We start from the raw sequence: 21148 nt of genomic DNA, 5'->3' as shown, positions 1-21148 counted from the left end.
ATTTATTAAAGATTTCTGCCTCCTCCCCACCACCACCTCCCATTTCCCTCCCCCTCCCCCGACCAAGACCCCCCTCCCTCATCAGCCCGAAGAGCAATCAGGGTTCCCGTCACCTCCATCCAGGTCTAGTAAGGTGAGCATCCAAACTGCCTAGGCTCCCCCAAAGCCAGTACGAGCAGTAGGATCAAAAACCCTTTGCCATTGTCCTTGAGTTCTCAGTAGTCCTCATTGTCCACTATGTTCAGCAAGTCCAGTTTTATCCCAGGCTTTTTCAGACCCAGGCCAGCTGGCCTTGGTGAGTTCCCGATAGAACATCCCCATTGTCTCAGTGTGTGGGTGCACCCCTCGTGGTCCTGGTTTGTGTTTTCTTTATTGCCTCTATTTCAGTCTTCAAGTCTTAAACTGTTTGAACAGTTTGTTTCACATGTTCAATTATTCTTTCTTGGTTTCTGTTGGTTTCTTTAAGAGATTTACTGATGTCTTCCATTTTTCTTTTGTCTTTTCCTTCATTTCTATAATGGAATTTTTCAATTCCTCTTTAAGGTTCTCCATCATCCTCATAAAGTTAGATTTAAAATTATTTTCTTCTGTTTCTTCTGGGTTAGGATGATCAAATCTTCCTGCTATATGACCACTGGATTCTGATGTTACTATTTTGCTTTTTAGGTTGTAGAACAAATTCTTGCTTTGGTGGCTACCTATCTCTTCCTCAAATTGGTGTCAGCCAGTTTTTGCCCGTTGGTCTAATCCTTGATGTTATTTGTGCCTTTGGGAACTGTTCTTAGTTTGATCTGTACTGTTGCTGTCTGTGATTCAGGGTGTCACTGAGGTCTCTCTTGGCCTTTTTGTGCTCTCTTGGTTCTTTTTCTTGGTCGACCCTGTGCAGTCACAGCCCATGCTTGGTCCTCTCTGTGTATTTGCAGCCTGTGTCTCAGAGATCCTCTGAGGTTGAGGGCAACAGCTGAATATTTTCACTAACATTCTGCATTCAAAAATGCCAACCTATGCCTACCTACCTGACTAAGGCTACTTCCAATCATTCAAGTAGGATAAAAAATATTCTGTTTTCCTTCACCTTATCCTTATCCTCAGACTTTGGAGTCATCAATAGTCCATCAATTAGAGGCTGAGTAATAGGAGAGATGTGGTAAGCAAGACATGAATCAGGTCATACCCACTTCTCAACTCCAAAAATGCTATAGACTCATATGGTGGGGGAAATTAATTAGGTAGACTCAGCTTGTCCTCTTGGAAAGGAAGCAGATTTCACATCTTACTTACAGTAAATTAAGCACCTTTTCTTATGACAGAATCTCACCAAATCTAACCTTGAACCCAGTTTGTAGCCATGAGAGACACACTCACTTCCTCCTGCCTCAGCTTCCCTAGTTCTGGGATCTTAGGGCTGCATCCTCATGCCTACCTTTTATTTTCTTTCCATTGACTCTCCCTCCCCCATAAAATAAAGAAGTTTGCTTCATAGTTTGAGATATTTAGTACAAAGCAGTAATTTTCATGATGAATCTCATTTATTTTCATTTGTAAAAGACAACTGCCTTGTTTCTTTTTCTATTGTTATGATAAATTGCTCTGACCAAAACAAGTGGAGAGAAAAGTGTTTTTTATCACACTGCTCTCTGAAACAAACGAGCCAAAAAGTCTTTACAGAAAATAGCAGCTTCCAAGGAATTCCAAAGTTAATTAAACTGGCAATGAAGATGGCCTTGCCTACCTAACTATACACTGGACCTATAGCATGTTTCTGAGACCAGAATTATTAGATAGTGGACAAAATGAATTTCTCGTTACTATGATATATGTAAACAAATTAGGAACTTATAGATCAAAAAGTATATTCTTTTGAAATTTGTAAATAGATTAAAGTAGATTCTCTACCTCTATGTGTCTGTCACTCCCACCAGCACGCCAAGCTCCTGGTGTAGATGGACCTCCCTACCATTAGTGCCTTTGGGAGTTCAGAAGATACAGCCTGCTTCTATCCTTTACTACAGTACTTCTCCCACCACCTGGCCTCAAGTTGCTGGAGTATTGATGACCCCACAGCCTGAGGATAAGGAAGAAGTAGAACAGAACATTTGTATTCTACTTGAGTGATTTCAAATTGCCTTTGAGGCCAGACGTGGTGGCCCATGACTTTAATTCAATCACAAGCCAGAGACAGGTGGATCTCTAAGAGTTGAAGGTCAGGCTGGTCTCTACAGTGAGTTTCAGAAAGCTCAGGGCTATGTAGAGAGACCCTCTTTCAAACAAATGAAAAATAACATTATGTTGGGTCCTTTTATGGACCTGGCTGATGTGTATAACTGCTGTTGTTAATGTGTCATGTGTGTGTGTCACCATGCCCACAATTTAAGAGGTGCACAGAAGCTTTCAGCAATGTTTGTGACATAGGCGAGGCATCCAGTTCTTAAGTTAGCCATGCCTCTTAGAGCTCTGATAGCTAACAGAGAAACATATTAGCCTTTCAGGGGCAGCCACATCCTCTAAACTTGCATGAAAGAACCTGTCTACCTCTCAGGACTGGGATAGTTTTTTCTGAAATCATTCTCACAAATTCAGCATGTCTGTTCCCACTTTGAGTTTAGTTGCAGACGGAATTCATTTTAAGAGCTATGAAAATGTTTCCAGATGGAATTTTTGCCAGATCACTTTAAGGTATCTGAAATCAATTGTTCTAGACTCTGAGCTAATCCCCCCCCCCCATTATTACAGTGTGTTCTTGTGCAAAAATGATTAAAACTGGTCAAAATTGGCTTTCTGGTAATTATCAGATACTGGAAAATGCAGGACCACCATGGTTAAAGAAAGATATACTGTTGTGGGAGGATTGTTCCCACTGCCACTCCGCTATGCTAATAAAGTTAAACCTTGAATCGAAGGGCAGAGTCAGTGATTGACTGACAAGAATTAGCCAAAGATCTGTTGGAGGACCAAGGAAGATGGATGGGGGGAGCAGGAAGAAATTAAGAGGAGCTTGGGATGATTTTGTGGGCTTTTTCATCTGGGAAATGTGGAGAGTGGGGTCAGATGTTTATTATTCCAATGTTCTTTGGGTTTATCAGATTTTTATCTCAATTTCTGACTCCTGAGTTTTATTACTATTAGAACAATTAATGTAAATGCATTAGTGTATCTTCATTCACAATAGGATTCCATCACTAAATATAAGTAGTAAAGTATTGGGAATGAGATATGCTATATTTGCAAAATGAAACATAACATAAATATATGTATGTGCTTTTATAAACTGTTTTGTATGTAAAAATTACTTTGGGTACACTGATGAGTGGTACCTGCCTAGTATGGTTTGACACCCAAAAGTACAAAACAATATTAAACATTTTTTTTACATTTTATTATATATTTTGTGTATCTGTGGGTCTGTGTGGTAATGTGGTATGTGTATATACATATGAATTCATGCACACCCCTGCCCATGTCCAGAAGACAACTTCCTGAGCTGGTTCATTCTTTCTCCACATAGGTCCTGAGGATTTATCTCAAGCTGTGAGGCTTGACAGCACCAAGCTCTCTGACCTGCTCAGCCATCTCACTGGCTCAACAACATAATTTTGCTTTATCCATACATGGGTATTAGGAGATATATTGAAGCATGCATTTCTTGCTGTGTTTTAGTGCATTTTTAAGTCCTTCACTTCTCACAATATTCCCAGCATCTGTTTTTCAATTTTGACAGGTTAAGACATTGTAACTTCAACCCAACTCTAAGCAGAAAACACATAATCAACCTCTAAAATGATGAGTGAACAAGGGTGTTTGTGTTTTCCAGGAAACCGAAGATTTGTAAGGTTTTCTTTATACACAAGATGACAGAAAATGAGTTGAAACAGCAGTATCCTAACACATCATGTAAGTTCATAAGTAATGTGACAATAAGAAAGATTTAACCATTTTACTTAAAAAAAACTGGATTGCTTTAGTTATATTGATAGCAAATAATAGTTGTTTCTTTCCCCTGTTTATTAGAACTATCCGAAAAGAGAATAACCAACTTAGTAACACTACAAACACTGATGAAAACTCCCTACTTTTAACTATCAAAGTCTTAAGAGGTTCTCCCCATGACCTCAATATATAGATCTAGAATTACATATATGATAAGCTTTTCAAGGGGAAATTTTTCCTCAAATACATTTATATGCCCCAATACCACTTCTGACATTAAAAATAGTTTATTTTCTTAAAAATTACAAAGAAGAGAAAATGTGCAAGGATATAAGGTTTTATAAGGTACATATACTTTACCTGTCATAAATGTGCATGTTGTCAAAGCAAGTAACATTGAGCATTGTAGTCAAATCATAAAATATTTCCTATGAATCCATTTATTAAGAAAATTATTTAAAATCCACTTTACAGACTTCACTGTAAATATTTACTAGCATGCACAAAAAAAGGAAGAAATTGGAAAAATTTGCTTGGAGAAGATGTAAATCACAATATCACAGAGCATTCCCAAGAGGAGATGAAAATTGGAAGAAGTCCAGATTATCTGCTTTGTTTTTTCCCTGCTTCTCTGGGGTTGTTGTCCATTTGGGCCTTGACCTTGGCTGTCTAATGATCTCTCATCTGCTCCCTTGAGCTAAGGTCCCAGTGATTTTCCTGCAGTGACTTGACCATTTCCTTCCCTGTTCCCTGCAGTGATTCCTCTAGTACATATTTATTTAACTATTTCTAAAGTTTGTCTTATTTATTTTCTTCTCACATTCATTAATCTCTTTGAAGGGCCCTAGTTTTTTTCCTCATTCAAAATACCAGTTTTTTAAGAAAAAGTTAATTGATATTGAGTCTTGTGTAAATCCTTCCCCTGAGATGCAGAACCTTGAGGTTCACCTCCAGATGTCTCTGAGAATGCTCCTGACATGTGTGTGCACATCCAAATAACCTTCACCCACAGCTCTCCCAAGCACACTTCCATGTCACTCTGCCTTCGTTGACTGCTTCCAGTTTTCTCATTCATTTTCTACTAACATCTTAGAGCCCTCTTAAGCTCAGTGTTTTTGCTCATATCCCACAGCGATCAAGGCAACAAATCCAACTGACCCAGCCTTTTTCTATTGATGTTGTAACCTCTGCTCTGGTTTAGTCTTTATTATCCCTTATAGAATCATCTTCCAATCCTCCTCTTGTTGTTTTTTTTATCTTTTCTTCTGTAAGACATTCTACCCTGTACCCCAAATGTAATTTTCCTGAAACATAAGCCTGTCCCTGCAAAAGTTGGAGAAATCCCTCTGGACAAGAGTCGTAATGAAACTTACAGAATATCATTTTTCATTGACCACTCTGTGACACACACTTCCAACTTCTCTATTCTTGAAAATTTTTCATTTTTTGTTCACTGACTCTGTTCTAAGTGGGATTTCCCCCATTTCTTTGGCCTTTCCTATTCATTCTTGACTTGGGCTGTTGCTCTGTCAGAGGCACCAACTAGAAGGGACAACCACACCAATGAGGGCAGCTTCACCTTCCATATCCATATCTAATCCATTTACACTGTGACTCAAAACTTGCCCAGTTACTTCCTTGTATGGAATGCCACAACATGTCAAAGTCCACCAGGCTCAACTCAAATCATCTTCTCTCAAAATCTTTTGCTCCTGTCTTCCTATCTAAAGGAACAAATACACTATTACCCACCCATAAGCTACTAATATGAGAAAGTGTGAGATCACCCAGAATCAATCTGACCCTCCCTGCTCTTCAGGCATGCTCCTCAACAAGCAAATTCTGTGCAGCTAGTATCTCTCCCATCACTCTCCATCACTAGTTTCACTTCTTTTGTGAATGTCCTATATTTTCTCAAGAGATTGTTGCAATAAATGCACCACTCACTGCCCTTAATCTAAGCCTTTATTGAACAATAGTATGTAACAGTGATGTAACAATTAGTAATGTGTAGTAAAGTGACATGAAAAGGCCATACACTTTTTTGTCACTTAGCATTCTGGATATCTATTTTAGGTACAAACAGACTAATATACACACACCCAAACTTAAAAATGTTCATTCATGGTAATATAATTATGATTCTTAAACTTATTACAGTAACCAGACATGCTTTTGCAATAAAAAAACATGTATTATTTTTATAAAATGCTTAACCTATCTTTTTTAAGAATATTTAACATTCTGGTTAGGAGAGCCATGAAACTTCTAAAACAACATAGGCAATTAATGTTGCCTTTAGTTACCTCCAAGATGTTGAAGATAAATGCCTATTTCTGAAGATACTTTGGACACAGGACATGGGAATCTGAGATAGATCTGACATGAAAATCCCTTTTTGAGGACCAGCTTTTTTTTTTTTTTTTTTTTTTTTGGTTTTTCGAGACAGGGTTTCTCTGTGGTTTTGGAGCCTGTCCTGGAACTAGCTCTTGCAGCTTTTATAGTACATTAAGTTTCCATGCAATCTTCCAAGGGAGGAATGTAACCAACAGAACCATGCAGGTGTGATGCCCATGAACCACACAAAGACCAGCATTGCAAGATATTTCTAAGGGTACTATAGTGGTCCTCATGTCTTGAGTAACCAACAGTTCTCTAATTGAATTTAAATCTCTCTCAACAGGAGAAAAACCATGGCTGGTACTGTAAACCTAGCCAACTACCTGGTCTCCTGAGGTCACTGATTTTAGAGAACATATTATCACCACTTTACTAAACCAGTGTACTTCCTAACTGTGTTTCAATACTTATTCATGTATGCACAAATAAGTGGACCTCTCACCCTCATCAAAAATCCTTCTCAGCTGGGCGGTGGTGGCTGCACGCCTTTAATCCCAGCACTTGGGAGGCAGAGGCAGGCGGATCTCTGTGAGTTTGAGGCCAGCCTGGTCTCCAAGAGCTAGTTCCAGGACCAGAACCAAAAAAGCTACGGAGAAACCCTGTCTCGAAAATAAACAAACAAACAAACAAAAAAAACCTTCTCTTTGCTGATGGAGGTGGGTCTTGTATCTTATCTGTTGATTTCATTGGTTAATAATAAAGAAACTGCCTCGGCCCTCATAGGACAGAAAATTAGGTAGGCGGAGTAGACAGAGGAGAATGCTGGGAAAAAGAAGCTGAGTGAGTGAGTCGCCATGATTCTCCCACTCCAGACAGACGCAGGTTAAGATCCTCTCTGGTAAGCCAGCTCATGGGCTACACAGAATATTAGAAATGGGTTAGAACAATATGTAAGAGCTAGCCAATAAGAAACTGGACCTAGCCGGGCCAGGCAGTGTTTGAAAGAATACAGTTTCCGTGTAATTATTTCTGGGTATAAACTAGCCATGCGGGCGGCCGGGTGCCGGGGACGCAGCCCTGCCGCTCCTATTTCAACAGATGGCGCCCAAACGTGATGGGCTAAATCCACTTAAAAACCTGAGAAGGCTTAAAAATAAGGGAGAGAGAGTTTAACACAGATTTTTGCTGTTTTGTTGGTGGCGTGCTGTAGAGAGATTCCTGATTCAGCAACAGCAGCAGAGAAAAAAAGCTGCGTCATTTTAAAGCGCGGCTTCCTGGTGCTATGCTGCCAGCGTGAACTCTGGCTTTAAAGCATTTCAAGGCTTTTATGGGACTGGATGTTTCTGTTCCCACTTGGGATCGGAGGAGATTGCTCTGAGACCTGCCGATGGCTCAGCGTTCCCTGCCTACACCTGGGCAGATGGCGGAATCAGGCTTAGGCAGGCGGAAGAGCATGGCGGATTCCTGCTGCCATACAGAGACGCGTTTTCAGACTGCGCAGTGCTCTGCGTGTCAGATTTGGCTGTAACTTGGATAAAAAGAGTTTCTGTGCTGCACACTCAGTCTCAAAATTAAATTGCTGATTGCGGCTCCAATGTAAACTGCTGTTTGCCTGTAACTGTGCTCAGCTCAAAAGCACCAAATGACTCTGAGGCAGGAGCGGCTGCTCCTTGCTGAACTGTGCTGATCTCAGGCAGGAACTACCGTAATTACCTTAAAACCGTGCAGTTAAGGTTTAGACTGGGCAGGACACAGGCAGTACCGTATTACCTATACATGGTGCAACTTAAGTTTTTAAGAAATGCTTAACATTTTAAGAAATGCTCCTGGATAATAAAAAAAAAAATACAGATTCACAGTAAAACAGATTCAGACACCGTTGGATGAATGTACGTAGGCTTGGGGAAAAAAAGAGAATATAAAGAATAAAGTTAATGTCTTAAAAAGAAAAAGGGTAAAGTCTTTAAAGAGACAGAGTACAGAAGTACAGATAGTTATAGATTAAGAGAAATAAAGAAAAATAAGCCACGTAAAAATGAAAAATTCACAGAGAGTCTGGATTATGTACATTGTGTTTTCTTTAAAATTTTTGACTGTGAAGGAGCTAAGTACAAAGAGACATTTTATTATATGGGCTGCTAAGCTGAACCTGCACATATGTTCTAAAGGTATCTTGACTTCAAAATTTGGATCTAAGGATATGATGCTTTGGAGAGGGTCTTCTTTTGTTTCCACAGAGGATGTGACCCTATGGATTGCATCTATCCCGGTATGGTATGATAGACCACGCCCTCCTGAAAGGTTGCTGTGAACACCCTCAAAAAATTACTTCACTCAACTGCCAACCGAGATGAACCTGACACACAGGTTACACCCTAAATGATCTGATTAACAGTGCCCCCATTCAGCAGGAAGCAGTTTGGAGAGAAAAAACTACGCCCATGTTCCCAAATATTGTTTATAAATGTTCTTTTACATTTAAAGGGGGATATGATATAGATATGAATAATTTGCATTGGTATGGATTTTAAGGTCAATTTTGTTATATGTATATGTATTTTTGAACTTGATTAAGGTATTGTGATTATGTAGTTCACTTAAAATGTAATGTATAATTAGGAAATATAGGTTGTTAATGGATAATCATTGCTAATAGTTAAGCTTGTAGTCATGTTAGTTAGATTTTCTAGATATATAGAGATATATTTCAATTAGATAGGCATTCTTCATATCTTTCAAAGACTGCAGAATATGGCATTTAAAATATTTTAATAACTTAGGACTTTTCATGACAAGGAGACACGTCTGCTCCTGGCAGCACCAGCTACTTCAAGAGGAAGATGGGCATCGAAGAGGATCCTTATGGAGTTGGATAGTCATTTGGGCAAGAAACTGCTCTTGCCTGGACTGTTGCATAAACTGGACACAGAGAACCCTCAGAGAGAGGACTGCTGAACTTGCCTAAAGGTGAGATGGTCTTTCGGGGTTCCTGATTCATGAAAGAGTCTACAAGACATTCTACAGAACACAGCAGAAAGTGACTGAACTGTCTTTAAAATTTCCTGCTTCATGGAAATGTATCTGGATACCATGGGCCTGTAGGCCGAAGATGGATGCCCCAACGGTACAGAGGAACTTTGGGTGACTGTCCAGGCAGCGAGATGTCTCTGTCATTTCTAGAGTTTTCTTATTTCTTGTTTACTTAGATAATATTATATCCTTCTGGAGTCTTTGATGGAGTTGAAGAATAGATAGTTATAGTTTTCCTTAGTTATGATAAGAGATAAAATAGATATAAATATTGTAACTGTAATTCTTACTTGATAACTGTTTTGTTATATGTAATTTTACTATGTTAAAGTTAAAGCCTTTCTTTTTTTGTTTAAACAGAAAAAGGGGAAATGATGGAGGTGGGTCTTGTATCTTATCTGTTGATTTCATTGGTTAATAATAAAGAAACTGCCTCGGCCCTCATAGGACAGAAAATTAGGTAGGCGGAGTAGACAGAGGAGAATGCTGGGAAAAAGAAGCTGAGTGAGTGAGTCGCCATGATTCTCCTGCTCCAGACAGACGCAGGCTAAGATCCTCCCTGGTAAGCCAGCTCGTGGGCTACACAGAATATTAGAAATGGATTAGAACAATATGTAAGAGCTAGCCAATAAGAAGCTGGAACTAGCCGGGCCAGGCAGTGTTTGAAAGAATACAGTTTCCGTGTAATTATTTGGGGGCATAACCTAGCCATGTGGGCGGCCGGGTGCCGGGGACGCAGCCCCGCCGCTCCTATTTCAACACTTTGCTACAGATGGAGATGATTCAGAAAGCCATAACTGTCTAAAATGCAGAGCACAAATGAACATGGAGTACCCCACCCCAATTGATACATCAACAACACAAAACGTCTGTACCCAAGGTTCAGGGAACATTTCAGAAGAGAAGGGGCAGGAAATCTGCTGTGAAATTGGACCTCCTAAAAATGACATGGAGGCTTCATCCACAATACCTCAGCAATCTAACTGCTTAAACAAGTCCTGAGTGAGGAAAACATTGATAGACAGGTTAATACGGAAACATAAGAAGTTTCCCGTAAAGAACTACAACTAAGGAATGCTGAGGGCTGAAGAAAGTTTTCCCCAGGGACGAGTGCCTAAGTGGTCAGTCTGAAATCATACACATGTAATTAACACTAAATAAACAAAGCCCAGTGTATTTCTATACTAAACTTAAAAATAAAAATGATATTCAACCATTCCAAAATACCTTGGTATATCTTCTACCTGGCCCTCTCCCTGCAGGCCACACTACCACACTTAGAAGTAGGCATTTACCTGATATATCACATGACTTCATTCTCATACTCCATTATAATTTTTATACTTTATATGTCACTTCTAATACAAATTGCCTTACTTCCTCTGTCCACAGTGCTAAGCAAACTGCAGATAGAGCAAATATTTAATGAATAAGTAATATCTCCTGCCATTTGCCTCATGTTGACTTAATGATTTCAGGGAAAAGTGCACACTCCTTAGGCTGACACTTGAAAACCTTTACATTTACAGGCTCCCCACCTTTTCTCTCATTTTATTGTGCTTTTGCTTTGTTCTCCCCAAATATCCCATCCCAAGCTTAGTCAGTAGTGAGGAGTGGTGTTGTTTTTCCTAATCACTGCTGTATTTCAAAATAGATGTTTTCATATACTATATACTCAGAAATTATTTGTTGAATTAATGTTTGAATAAATTGCTTAACTTTTCCAGATATAGTCCCCACTTCCATATTATCTAAAAGCTGTTCCCTCCAAGTTTACCTCTTTAATTTCCTCTCTCAAGTGTACAAAGTTTTTGTAACATTTGGTCACATTGTAAGCAAGAAATTTTGTACTTATTAGGCAAGTTTAAACTGAAGAGTGCTTCAGCTAAAAAAAATTAGCACTTATTTTAATCTTTCAAGAATGCCTCTTTGATGTTATGTAAGTAAAAACTATCATATGGCTCTCAAAAATAGCTAAAGGAGGTAAAATATTTAATACAGTATTTGACTTATGAAAGTATTCTAGTAATGTTAGGTATTACTATTAATTCATTATTATTGCTATTAATTTTATTATAACAAAACTAAATGGCATTTAAAGGAAAAGTCAGTCAATCTCTTACACTGTCAACTAAGAAAGAAAGGAGATAATTTAAAATAAAATTGTTTATCATACTTTAGAGATTATAATGTTTCAAAAATACCAAAATCTCCAAAATGATAGGAATACTCCCACTTTCCTTTATATCCAGGAAGATTATTTGATACCAATTTTACCAACAAACTTGCCCATAATGGGAATAAATAGGAAGTCTGATTTTGTCTGGGAAAACAGTATAGTATAAACATGTTGGAACACAGTTCTTCAGTATTTTATATAAAGAAGACAAATATACCTCTAGATCAGCAAACCCACTCCTAGAAAAATTCTCTAGGATTATTCTGAAGTTTGTAAGAGAATGTGATGGAGAATCTCACAGTTTTATTCATTATAACAAAAGGAAGTTGTGGGAATTAATGGGTCATTCTGTAGAATCAACATAGATTAACCTCAAAAATATGTTGAGAGAAAAGATGGAGTTACAAATGAATAATGTATACTTTAATTCTACATAAAAGGCCTACTACATATCCAAGGCAATGCTATACATTGCCTGTAGATATGCTCACACAGCAGTGGAATAGATAGATAGATAGATAGATAGATAGATAGATAGATAGATAGATAGATAGATACATACATACATACATACATACATACATACATACATAGATACATACATACATACATATACATAGATAGATACATAGATAGATACATAGATAGATTCATAGATAGATAGATACTTTTAAAAATTGTAAAACAAAAATATACTCTGACATGATCCTTAAGCTTGGAATTGACTTGGCTTAAAGAATACTTTTTTCTTTATCTTTAATGCTATTCTTTCCTGAATTTGAGACAAATACACAAATTTGTGCAACAACTATCTTCAATTATCCTATATTTTAGAGAAACATTTGAAAAAATTTATTTCTATATTAGCAAAACTAAATGTACAAACGTTCTCTCTTATTCCTGAGCAAACAAATAACAGCAGCAAAAAAAAAAAAAAAATCTCATCTCTTGGTTAGACATGAGAACATTTCTGTTTGTTCTCAGAAATGAATCTTTATTTTATCCCTGATGTATACCTCTGAGAAAGATGGTCCTAGTTAGTAATCAAGAGAAAACCCCAAGAGAAAGCCAGTTCATAAAGTGGGCATCTCTCCACTGGCTTCCTTTCCCCCTCCATGCCTCCAGAGAAGGAGTGGAACAGGCTGAAGATGGTTGTGAACAGCACGTCTTCTCCTTGCTATGCTTCTGACTGTCCTTTTCTTCTGATGAACAATGTAGTTTCCCTTTCTGCTTACAGATCCACTTCTGTTTCCAATGGCCCAAGGTGCTGCTGTCAGTCTCTTAGGCTACAAAGTCTAGAAACTGCTGCAATGCACCCAATAATCTCCCCATCTTTCTCTGGAGAGCCCAGCTTTGTCCATTCTTCTAAGCCCAGCAGCCTGGGTCCTCATCTTTCTGTTTTGCTTATGAATGACTCCTACACATTCACTTTTCTAACTCCCAGAGCCTTCAATTCAAAATAAAGACTTAGAGAAGCTGCTTCTTAAACCCCTCACTGCCATTCTGAAAATCACACTTTCTAAACTGTGGGATTAGTAGTAGTGACTCCCTGAGCTGCCCCTTGGTGACCAATTAATGAGCCCTTCCTCCTGCTAACTATTTTGAGTATTTATCTTCTGGAATAGAAAACGTTTGCTTGAAAAGAGCAGGACTGACCCAGAGACCTGAGCTGGAGCAGGCCTGGGACCCTGAACTCCACGGGAGCAGGAGCAGATCCAGACCTGGGTCATTGGCGGAAGCAGGACTGGGCCAGCAACAAGCTCCATGAAAGCCAAAGGAGTCCTGAACTCCACCAGAGTAGATCCAGATCAGGGACATTTGTAGAGGCAGGACTGAGGTGAGTGAAATAGGCCAGAGCAGACTTGAGACAGCAAATTCCACAGGAGCAGGTAGAGGGGAGTAACTGCTGAGCCAGTGGGCCAGAGACAGAGAGGGGTGCAGGTCCGAGTGTGAATCTGGGACCTTCGAGGGAGTAAACCTAAACCAGAACCCCTGTGGATCTGGGACTAGGCCTGAGCCAGGACCTCTGTGAGTCTAGGTATGAGTCTGGAACCTCTGAAGGAACAGGCAAGAACCAGAGATCTCTGCAGGTCCAGGCCTTAGTCTGGGACCTCTGAGAGAGTAGGCTTGAGCCTGGACCTTTGTGGGTCTGGGCATCGGTCTAGGACCTCAAAAGGTATGAGGCTCACCTTCCTAGACCGGAATGGGGGAGGGGGAACCTTGGACTTCCCTCAGGGCACTGAACCCTGACTGCTCTTCGGACTGGAGAGGGAGGGGGAAGGGACTAGGGGGGGTGGGGATTCGGGAGAGGAGGATGGAAAAGGGAGGCGGGGAGGAGGCAGAAATTTTTAATTAAAAAAATTAGACATAAAAAAGGTATAGGCAGAGAACTGGAGAGATGGCTCAGTGTTTAAGATACTGACTCTTCTTCCAGGGGTTCTGAGTTCAAGTCCCAGCAAGGACATAGTAACTCACAACTACCTAAAATGAGATCTGGTGCCCTCCTCTGGCCTAGCAGCATACCTACAGGCAGAGCACTATATATGTAAAAAATAAATAAATAAATAAATAAATAAATAAACGATAAAACTTTTAAAACAACAACAACAACAAAGCCAGGCGGTGGTGGCACACGCCTTTAATCCCAGCACTCGGAAGCAGAGGCAGGCAGATCTCTGTGAGTCTGAGGCCAACCTTGTCTACAAGAGCTAGATCTAGGACAGTCTCCAAAGCTACAGAGAAACTCTGTCTTGAAAAACCAAAGTAATAGGCAGAAACCAAAAACATCTACAGTTCCAGGTGAGAGTCTGGGACTTCTGAGGGAGTAAGCCTGAGCCAGATTCACTACGGGTCTAGGTGCACCCAAGTCTGGGACATCTGAGGGAGTAGATCAAAGCCAGAGACCTTTGCAGGACCAACCACAAGCCAGGGACCTCTGCAGGACCAGGGACATTTACAGAAACGAGTCTGAGCTGACCACCTAGGCCAGAGCAGGCCTGAGACAGCAAACTACATGGGAGCAGAGCAAAGCCTGGAAGTAAGTGCTGAGTGACCTCCAGGAACACAGAGTAACCAATGGGGTAACAAGAACTGTGGCACTGACTGTACCACGAGGATCAAGCATCTGAGCCTTGGATTCACTGGCTCCTAGAAGATTAATCACCAGAATCACAGACAGCCCCAACCACACCTATTAGAGGAAAAGATGAGTAGACAAGGTAAGAACACATGCAAAACCACAAAGAGCAACACGACACCAGTAAAATCTAGAGACCCTACAACAGCAAGACTGAACAACCAATTTCGATGAAGCAGAAGAAAATGACCTAAAAAATAACTTCAGGAGAATGTTTGGAACTTTTATAGAGGAAATAAGAAATTCCCTCAAAGAAATGGAGGTTTAAAAAAAATGGGATACATAAGCAAATCCCTTAAAGAAAACCAAGAAAAAGCAATCAAATGACGAAAAAAAAAAACTGTTCAAGACTTAAAACATGAAATAAAGACAATAAAGAAAACACAAGCTGAGGGAATTATAGAAACAGAAATCATGAGAAAACAATTAGGTACCACAAACACAAGCATGAACAGCAGAATACAAGAGATGGAAGAAAGAATCTCAAGTGCTGAATATACAATAGAAGAAATAGACTCACCAGTCAAAAAAATCATTAACTCTAACAAAAGCTTAACACAAAATATCCAGGAAATATGGGACACAATCAAACTGAGGGCTGAAATCAACAAAATACAAACAAAGAAAACAATACAAAGAATCAATGAGATAAAGAGTTGGTCCTTTGAGAAAATCAACAAAATAGACAAACCTTTATCCTAACTAACCAAAATGCAGAAAAAGAATATCCATATTAAATGAAATGAAAAGGGGGGCATAACAATAGACATGGAGGAAATACAAAGAATCATCAGGTCATATTTCAAAAACCTGTACTCCTCAAAATTGGAAAACATTAAAGGAAATGGACAACTTTCTGAATAAACATCACTTAACAAAATTAAATCAAGTCCAGATAAGCAAATTAAACAACATATATTGCTGGAGAATTAGAAACAGTCATCAAAAGTCTTCCAACCAAAAAAAAAAAAAAGCCCAGGAGCTGATGGTTTCAATGCGGAATTCTACCAGAACTTCAAAGAAGGGCTAATACCAATACTCCTCAAATTATTCCACACAATAGAAACAGAAGGAACATTGCCAAACTCTTCTTATAAGGCTACAATTACCCTGATACCTGTTAGAAATTTTCATAACACAAGCTCTCTACCAACGCAAAAATCCCAATGAAACCAAATCACAACAAAGTCTTGACCACACCCCCAGTCTATTTTAACTGCTCCCCAGTAAATTCCCATCGTGGTCACACCCTTCCCCATGGTCTCATTGGTGAGGCCACCTGAGAGTTGTCTTGAACCTCCTCCAGGTTTGGCAGGAATAGAGACAGGGCCTCCAAATATGGAGGCCAGAGACCAGGACTTACAATACCCAAACCACAAAAAGATGTTACTAAGAAAGAGAATTACAGACCAATCTCAGTCATGAACATTGATGCAAAAATACTAAATAAAATCTAAGAACACATCAGAAACATCATCGACCATGATGAAGTCGTCTCAATAGATGCTGAAAAAGCTTCCAACAAAATTCAACATCCATTCATGATAACAGTCTTAGAGAGAACAGGGACACTAGGAACATACCTAAACATAAAAAAGGCAAGCTAAGAGCCAACATCAAACTAAGTGGAGAGAAACTCCCAGCAATCACACTGAAATCAGAAACAAGACAAGGTTGTCCACTCTCTCCATATCTATTCAATATAGTTCTTTTTAAAAAATATTTCATTATGTATACAATATTCTGTCTATGTGTATGCCTGCAGGCCAGAAGAGGGCACCAGATACCATTACAAATGGTTGTGAGCCACCATGTGGTTGCTGGGAATTGAACTCAGGACCTTTGGAAGAGCAGGCAATGCTCTTAATGTCTGAGCCATCTTTCCAGCCCCCCTCAATACAGTTCTTGAGGTCTTAGCTAGAGCAATAAGACACCAAAAGGAGATGAAGGGGATACAAATCGTGAAAGAAGTCAAACTCTCACCACTTCCTGATGATATAATAATTTATATAAGCAACCCCACAAATTCTACCAAGGAACTTCAACAACTCGTAAACACTGTAAGTAATGTACAAGATTACAAGATAGAAGATTAACTCAAAAAAAAAAATCAGTAGCCCTCCTGTACACAGATGATGAAAAGGCTGAGAAAGAAATCAGAGAAACATCATCTTTCACAATAGCCACAAATAGCATAAAATATCTTGGAGTAACTCTAACCAAACAAGTGGAAGACTTCTATCATAAGAACTTTAAATCTTTGAAGAAAGAAATTGAAGAAGACACCAGAAAGTGGAAACATCTCCCATGCACTTGGGTAGGCAGAATTAACATAGTAAAAATGGCGATCTCACCAAAAGCAATCTACAAATTCAATGCAATGCCCATCAAAATCCCAGTAAAATTCTTCACAGACTTCCAAACAACAGTATTCAACTTCATATATATATACCAAAAAAACCAGGATAGCCGAAACAACCCAGTACAATAAAAAACTTCTGGTGACATCACAATGCCTGACATCAAACTCTAGTACAGAGCTACAGTACTGAAAACAGCCTTGTACTGGCATAAAAACAGACAGGAAGACTGATGGAAACAAATTGAAGACACAGATATTAATCCACACACCTTCGAACACTTGATTTTTGACAACGAAGCAAAAAATATCAAATGGAAAAAAGAAAGCATATTTAACAAGTAGTGCTGGCATAGCTGGATATCAACATGTAGAAGAATGAAAATAGATCCATATCTATCACCATGCACAAACTCAAGTCCAAATGGATCAAAGATCTTAACATAAAGCCAGCCACACTGAACCTCAGAGAAGAGAAAGTGGGAAGTACACTTGAATGCATTGGCACAGGAGACTACTTCCTAAATATAACCCCAGCAACACAGACTCTGAAAGAAACAATGATATCTCCTGAAACTGAAAAGCTTCTGTAAATCAAAGGACATGGTCAACAAGACAAAATGACAGCTTACAGAATGGGAAAAGATTTTCACTAATCCCATATCAGACAGAGGTCTGATCTCCAAAATAGACAAAGAACTCAATAAATTGGTCATCAAAAGAGCAAATAATCCAATAAAAAAAATGGAGGTCAGACCTAAACAGAGAACTCTCAACAGAGGAATCTAAAATGGCTGAAAGACACTGAAGGAAATGTTCAACATCCTTAGTGATCAGAGAAATGCAAATTAAAACAGCTCTGAGATTCCATCTTACACCTGTAAGAATAGCCAAGATCAAAAACACTGATGACAACTTATGTTGGAGAGGCTGTAAGGTAAAGGGAACACTCCTGCATTGCTGGTGGGAATGCAAGCTGGTACAACCCCTTTGGATGTCGGTGTGGTGATTTTTCAGAAAATTAGGGAACAATCTTCCTAGAGACCCAGTAATTTCACTTTTGGGTATATTTCCAAAGGATGCGCAATCGCCCCCAGAAGGACATTTGCTCATAGCAGCATTGTTTGTCATAGCCAGGACCTGGAAACAACCTAAATGCCCCCTGATCAAAGAATGGATAAGGAAAATGTGGTACATTTACACAATGGAGTACTACACAGCAGAAAAAAAATAATTTTCCAGGCAAATGAGGGAGCTAGAAAACATCATTTTGGGTGTGGTAACCCAGACCCAGAAATACAATTATCACATGTACTCACTCATAAGTATTCTTTAAACATAAATCAAAGAAAATCAGCCCACAAATCACAATCCCAGGGAACCTAGACAACAATGAGGACCCTAAGAGAGACTTACATAGGTCTAATCTACAGGGAAAGTAGAAAAAGACAAGATCTCCTGAGTAAACTGGGAGCATGGGCACCTTGGGAGAGGGTTGAAGGGGAGGGAGAGGCAGGGAGGGGAGCAGAGAAAACTGTAGAGCTCAATAAAAATCAATTAAATTAAAAAGAAAATGTTTGCTTGAGGCATTCTTACAGCCCTACTGAAGGCACTGAATAAAGTGCTTTTTATAAAGGCTCAAAACCTTTATTAAACAAATAACAACACTTTTTTCCAGAAGCCAGACTATAGGTCAGTTTCAGCTATTAGGGACTAAGCACCATATATTTGCTAATTCTGAAACATCCCACCAGTTATATTTTCATTCTGCGCTGTCATAGTTTCTAAAAAGTTCACATGTGGATGGCATATCTTATACAAAATACTGGTTTACCTTCAGTGGTCACAAAATACCATAAGGAATGCTGTTCACATATAGCGGGACATACCTGGGATTTTGAGAAAGGATTTACTGAAAATTAAAATATCACATGTTCAAGTTCAACATAATTTCAAACTATATTTTGTCTTCCAAGTTAGATATCACATAAAAACATAAGATGATTTTTAGAAAGCTCTGCCTTAATAGTCCTAATTATTTCTAAGATATAGGCAGTTAAAAATATTCTACTTAAAATTAGCTACAGGGAAGGTAAGAAACTGTAATAAATAATGCATTTAAGTGTTCTGAAGGAATTATAATCAAAGCTTCCAAGTCCATTGTATCAATTAATAAAATTAATTTTACAATTTGTAGACTCTGTACCTAGGAAATCCTGAAAAACTCATCATTATGAGTTAATCATGTAGTTATATAAAGGTGGGCATGGAAAGAGCACCACTAAGATCCAGACAACTTTAAAAACATGCTTAATGTACGTCAGCATCCACTCCTAACTATTACAATGTAGACAGAAGACCCTGGCATGGGCAACTCAATATTAAGCTGAAATTGGGCACAATGAATACAAATTCAGATGTACTTTAAGGAATCACTGATACCTTAATAAATAGAAGGTATCATGGATTTTTACTACATTCTTTTTGGTCATTTTATTGTGGAAAATCATAAAGACACAATCCTAACTATTTATAAAGTCCATAGCATTGAGTAAATTTACACAGTTGTAGAAACCATCTCCAGAATGGTTCCGTTGTTCAAAACGAAAACTCTGTACCCATAAAACAACCCCTACTTCCTCTTTCTTCCAGACCCTGGCAACCACCATTCTACTTTCTGTTTCTGTGAAAACTGACTGACTGAGTCACCTCATGTAAGTGTATATACTTGTCTCTTTGATCAGTTTCTGAAGCTTAATTGGCAATGTAGATGAGGGTAAGTCCCTCTGTCAGGTCCTGCCCAGCACATGCTAAGTACAGTATGATTTTGTGTGGTAGACTAAGTCCTGTTTACAAATGAGAGAACTGGGGCTTCACAAGTAGAAACACCCTGTTACATTGGGTCAATCCAGCTTCACCAGTTTCCAAAGTTAAATCTTTTCAACACATCCAAGGCCTTCTGAAATAGTATTTTCAGATCTTTTTAAAACCACATATTCCCCCAGCCAAGTTAAAGTGAGTTCTTCCTTTTTTTTTTACAATTTGATTTGCATGTTGTACATGTTCATTCTTTTTCAAACAAACTACCTAAAACCCTATCTCAAAATGTTGCTCTAACTCTGCCCCACAAGTTTGTTGATTAAGTTTCCTCCCTGTTTTTTCAAGTAGGGTTTAGAAAAGAAGAATCCGTCCACTAGTTAAAGCTCCCGAAATGTATGAACTTCCCAGTGTGTAGCACATAACAGTGGTGAACAGAATAATATGTTTAAAAAGTTAGACTTACATCTACAGAAAGGAGTCCAAGTGTCTGCATCTCAGGTACATGCCTGTCTCAGGGATCACTTGCTCTTAGCCTGACACAGCTGCCTGGGACTCAAATCCCTACCAATGTGACACCGATACTGCCCAACCAGAAACCCTGGAAGGCAAAATGACTACAATACCCATAATTCATGCTCCACACCCAATACTGTCCACTCATGGATCTGGCTAGAGTTTCACTCGGAGAAAATGGAAGTTGGAAAAGCAATGAGGGATTGGATGAGGGTTGGGTAGGGTTTGGGACGCATAGAAGAGGGTACATCTAAAAACAAACTGGACCTATGGCTCTCTCTCCATAAAAAAAAAAAAAAAATTAAAGAGGTTTGATATGGGCCAAAAAGTTCAAAGACTCCTTCGGTATTGGCAGGAGATGAAAATTCTTTGTGCAAACAAATGTTCTTGCAGCTGTGGAACCGGCCTGGCTGGATTCTCTTTCGGTGATTCAGAAGTGTGGGCACCTCTGTGCCTAGGGAAGCAGGTGAACCGAGAAGCAAAGAAGCCAGCCAGCCCCAGTGCTCCACATCAGCACACCCCGCCCCCTGGTGCCCAGACATGCTGTAGGTGTGTGGAAATGTTTTCACCCCTTATTTTCCAAAACTTTCTTACTTTCCTTTCTTTAAACACTTCACTTACAAAGTGCTTTTAAAGCTGTAAGTGAAATGAACCTCTGTTTCCATTCTGGTAATCACTTAGCCTTCTGCAAATTCCAGCATTATTCCCAGTTGTTCAGAATTTAGGAGAAAGAAAATGAACAGGGAAAAGTATAGGTTAATAAAGTATATGCAGTATTATTAACAGGAAAGTGTTTAAGAACCTAAAAAGAAGAAATGTGTTTTACTCATTTTCTTCCTACGGC

General features: G+C 39.0%; 1 protein-coding gene across 1 annotated transcript in view; it reads right to left on the bottom strand.

Annotated features, from left to right (window-relative positions):
* The window catches only part of Macc1 (MET transcriptional regulator MACC1), a 119005-nt gene extending 98699 nt beyond the window's left edge, over nucleotides 1-20306 (bottom strand). The window contains 1 exon segment of the mRNA XM_050131104.1: nucleotides 20255-20306. The gene's annotated coding sequence lies outside the window, so the exon portion shown is untranslated.
* Between the last annotated feature and the right edge of the window lie 842 nt (nucleotides 20307-21148).

This window comes from Alexandromys fortis, unplaced genomic scaffold (genome assembly GCF_014885135.2).
Source record: "Alexandromys fortis isolate MF-2015 unplaced genomic scaffold, M_Fortis_MF-2015_v1.1 scaffold_345, whole genome shotgun sequence".
Classification (NCBI taxonomy): domain Eukaryota; kingdom Metazoa; phylum Chordata; class Mammalia; order Rodentia; family Cricetidae; genus Alexandromys; species Alexandromys fortis.
The sequence above is the reverse complement of the archived record's forward strand: the minus strand, read 5'-3'. Positions and strand labels throughout refer to the sequence as shown.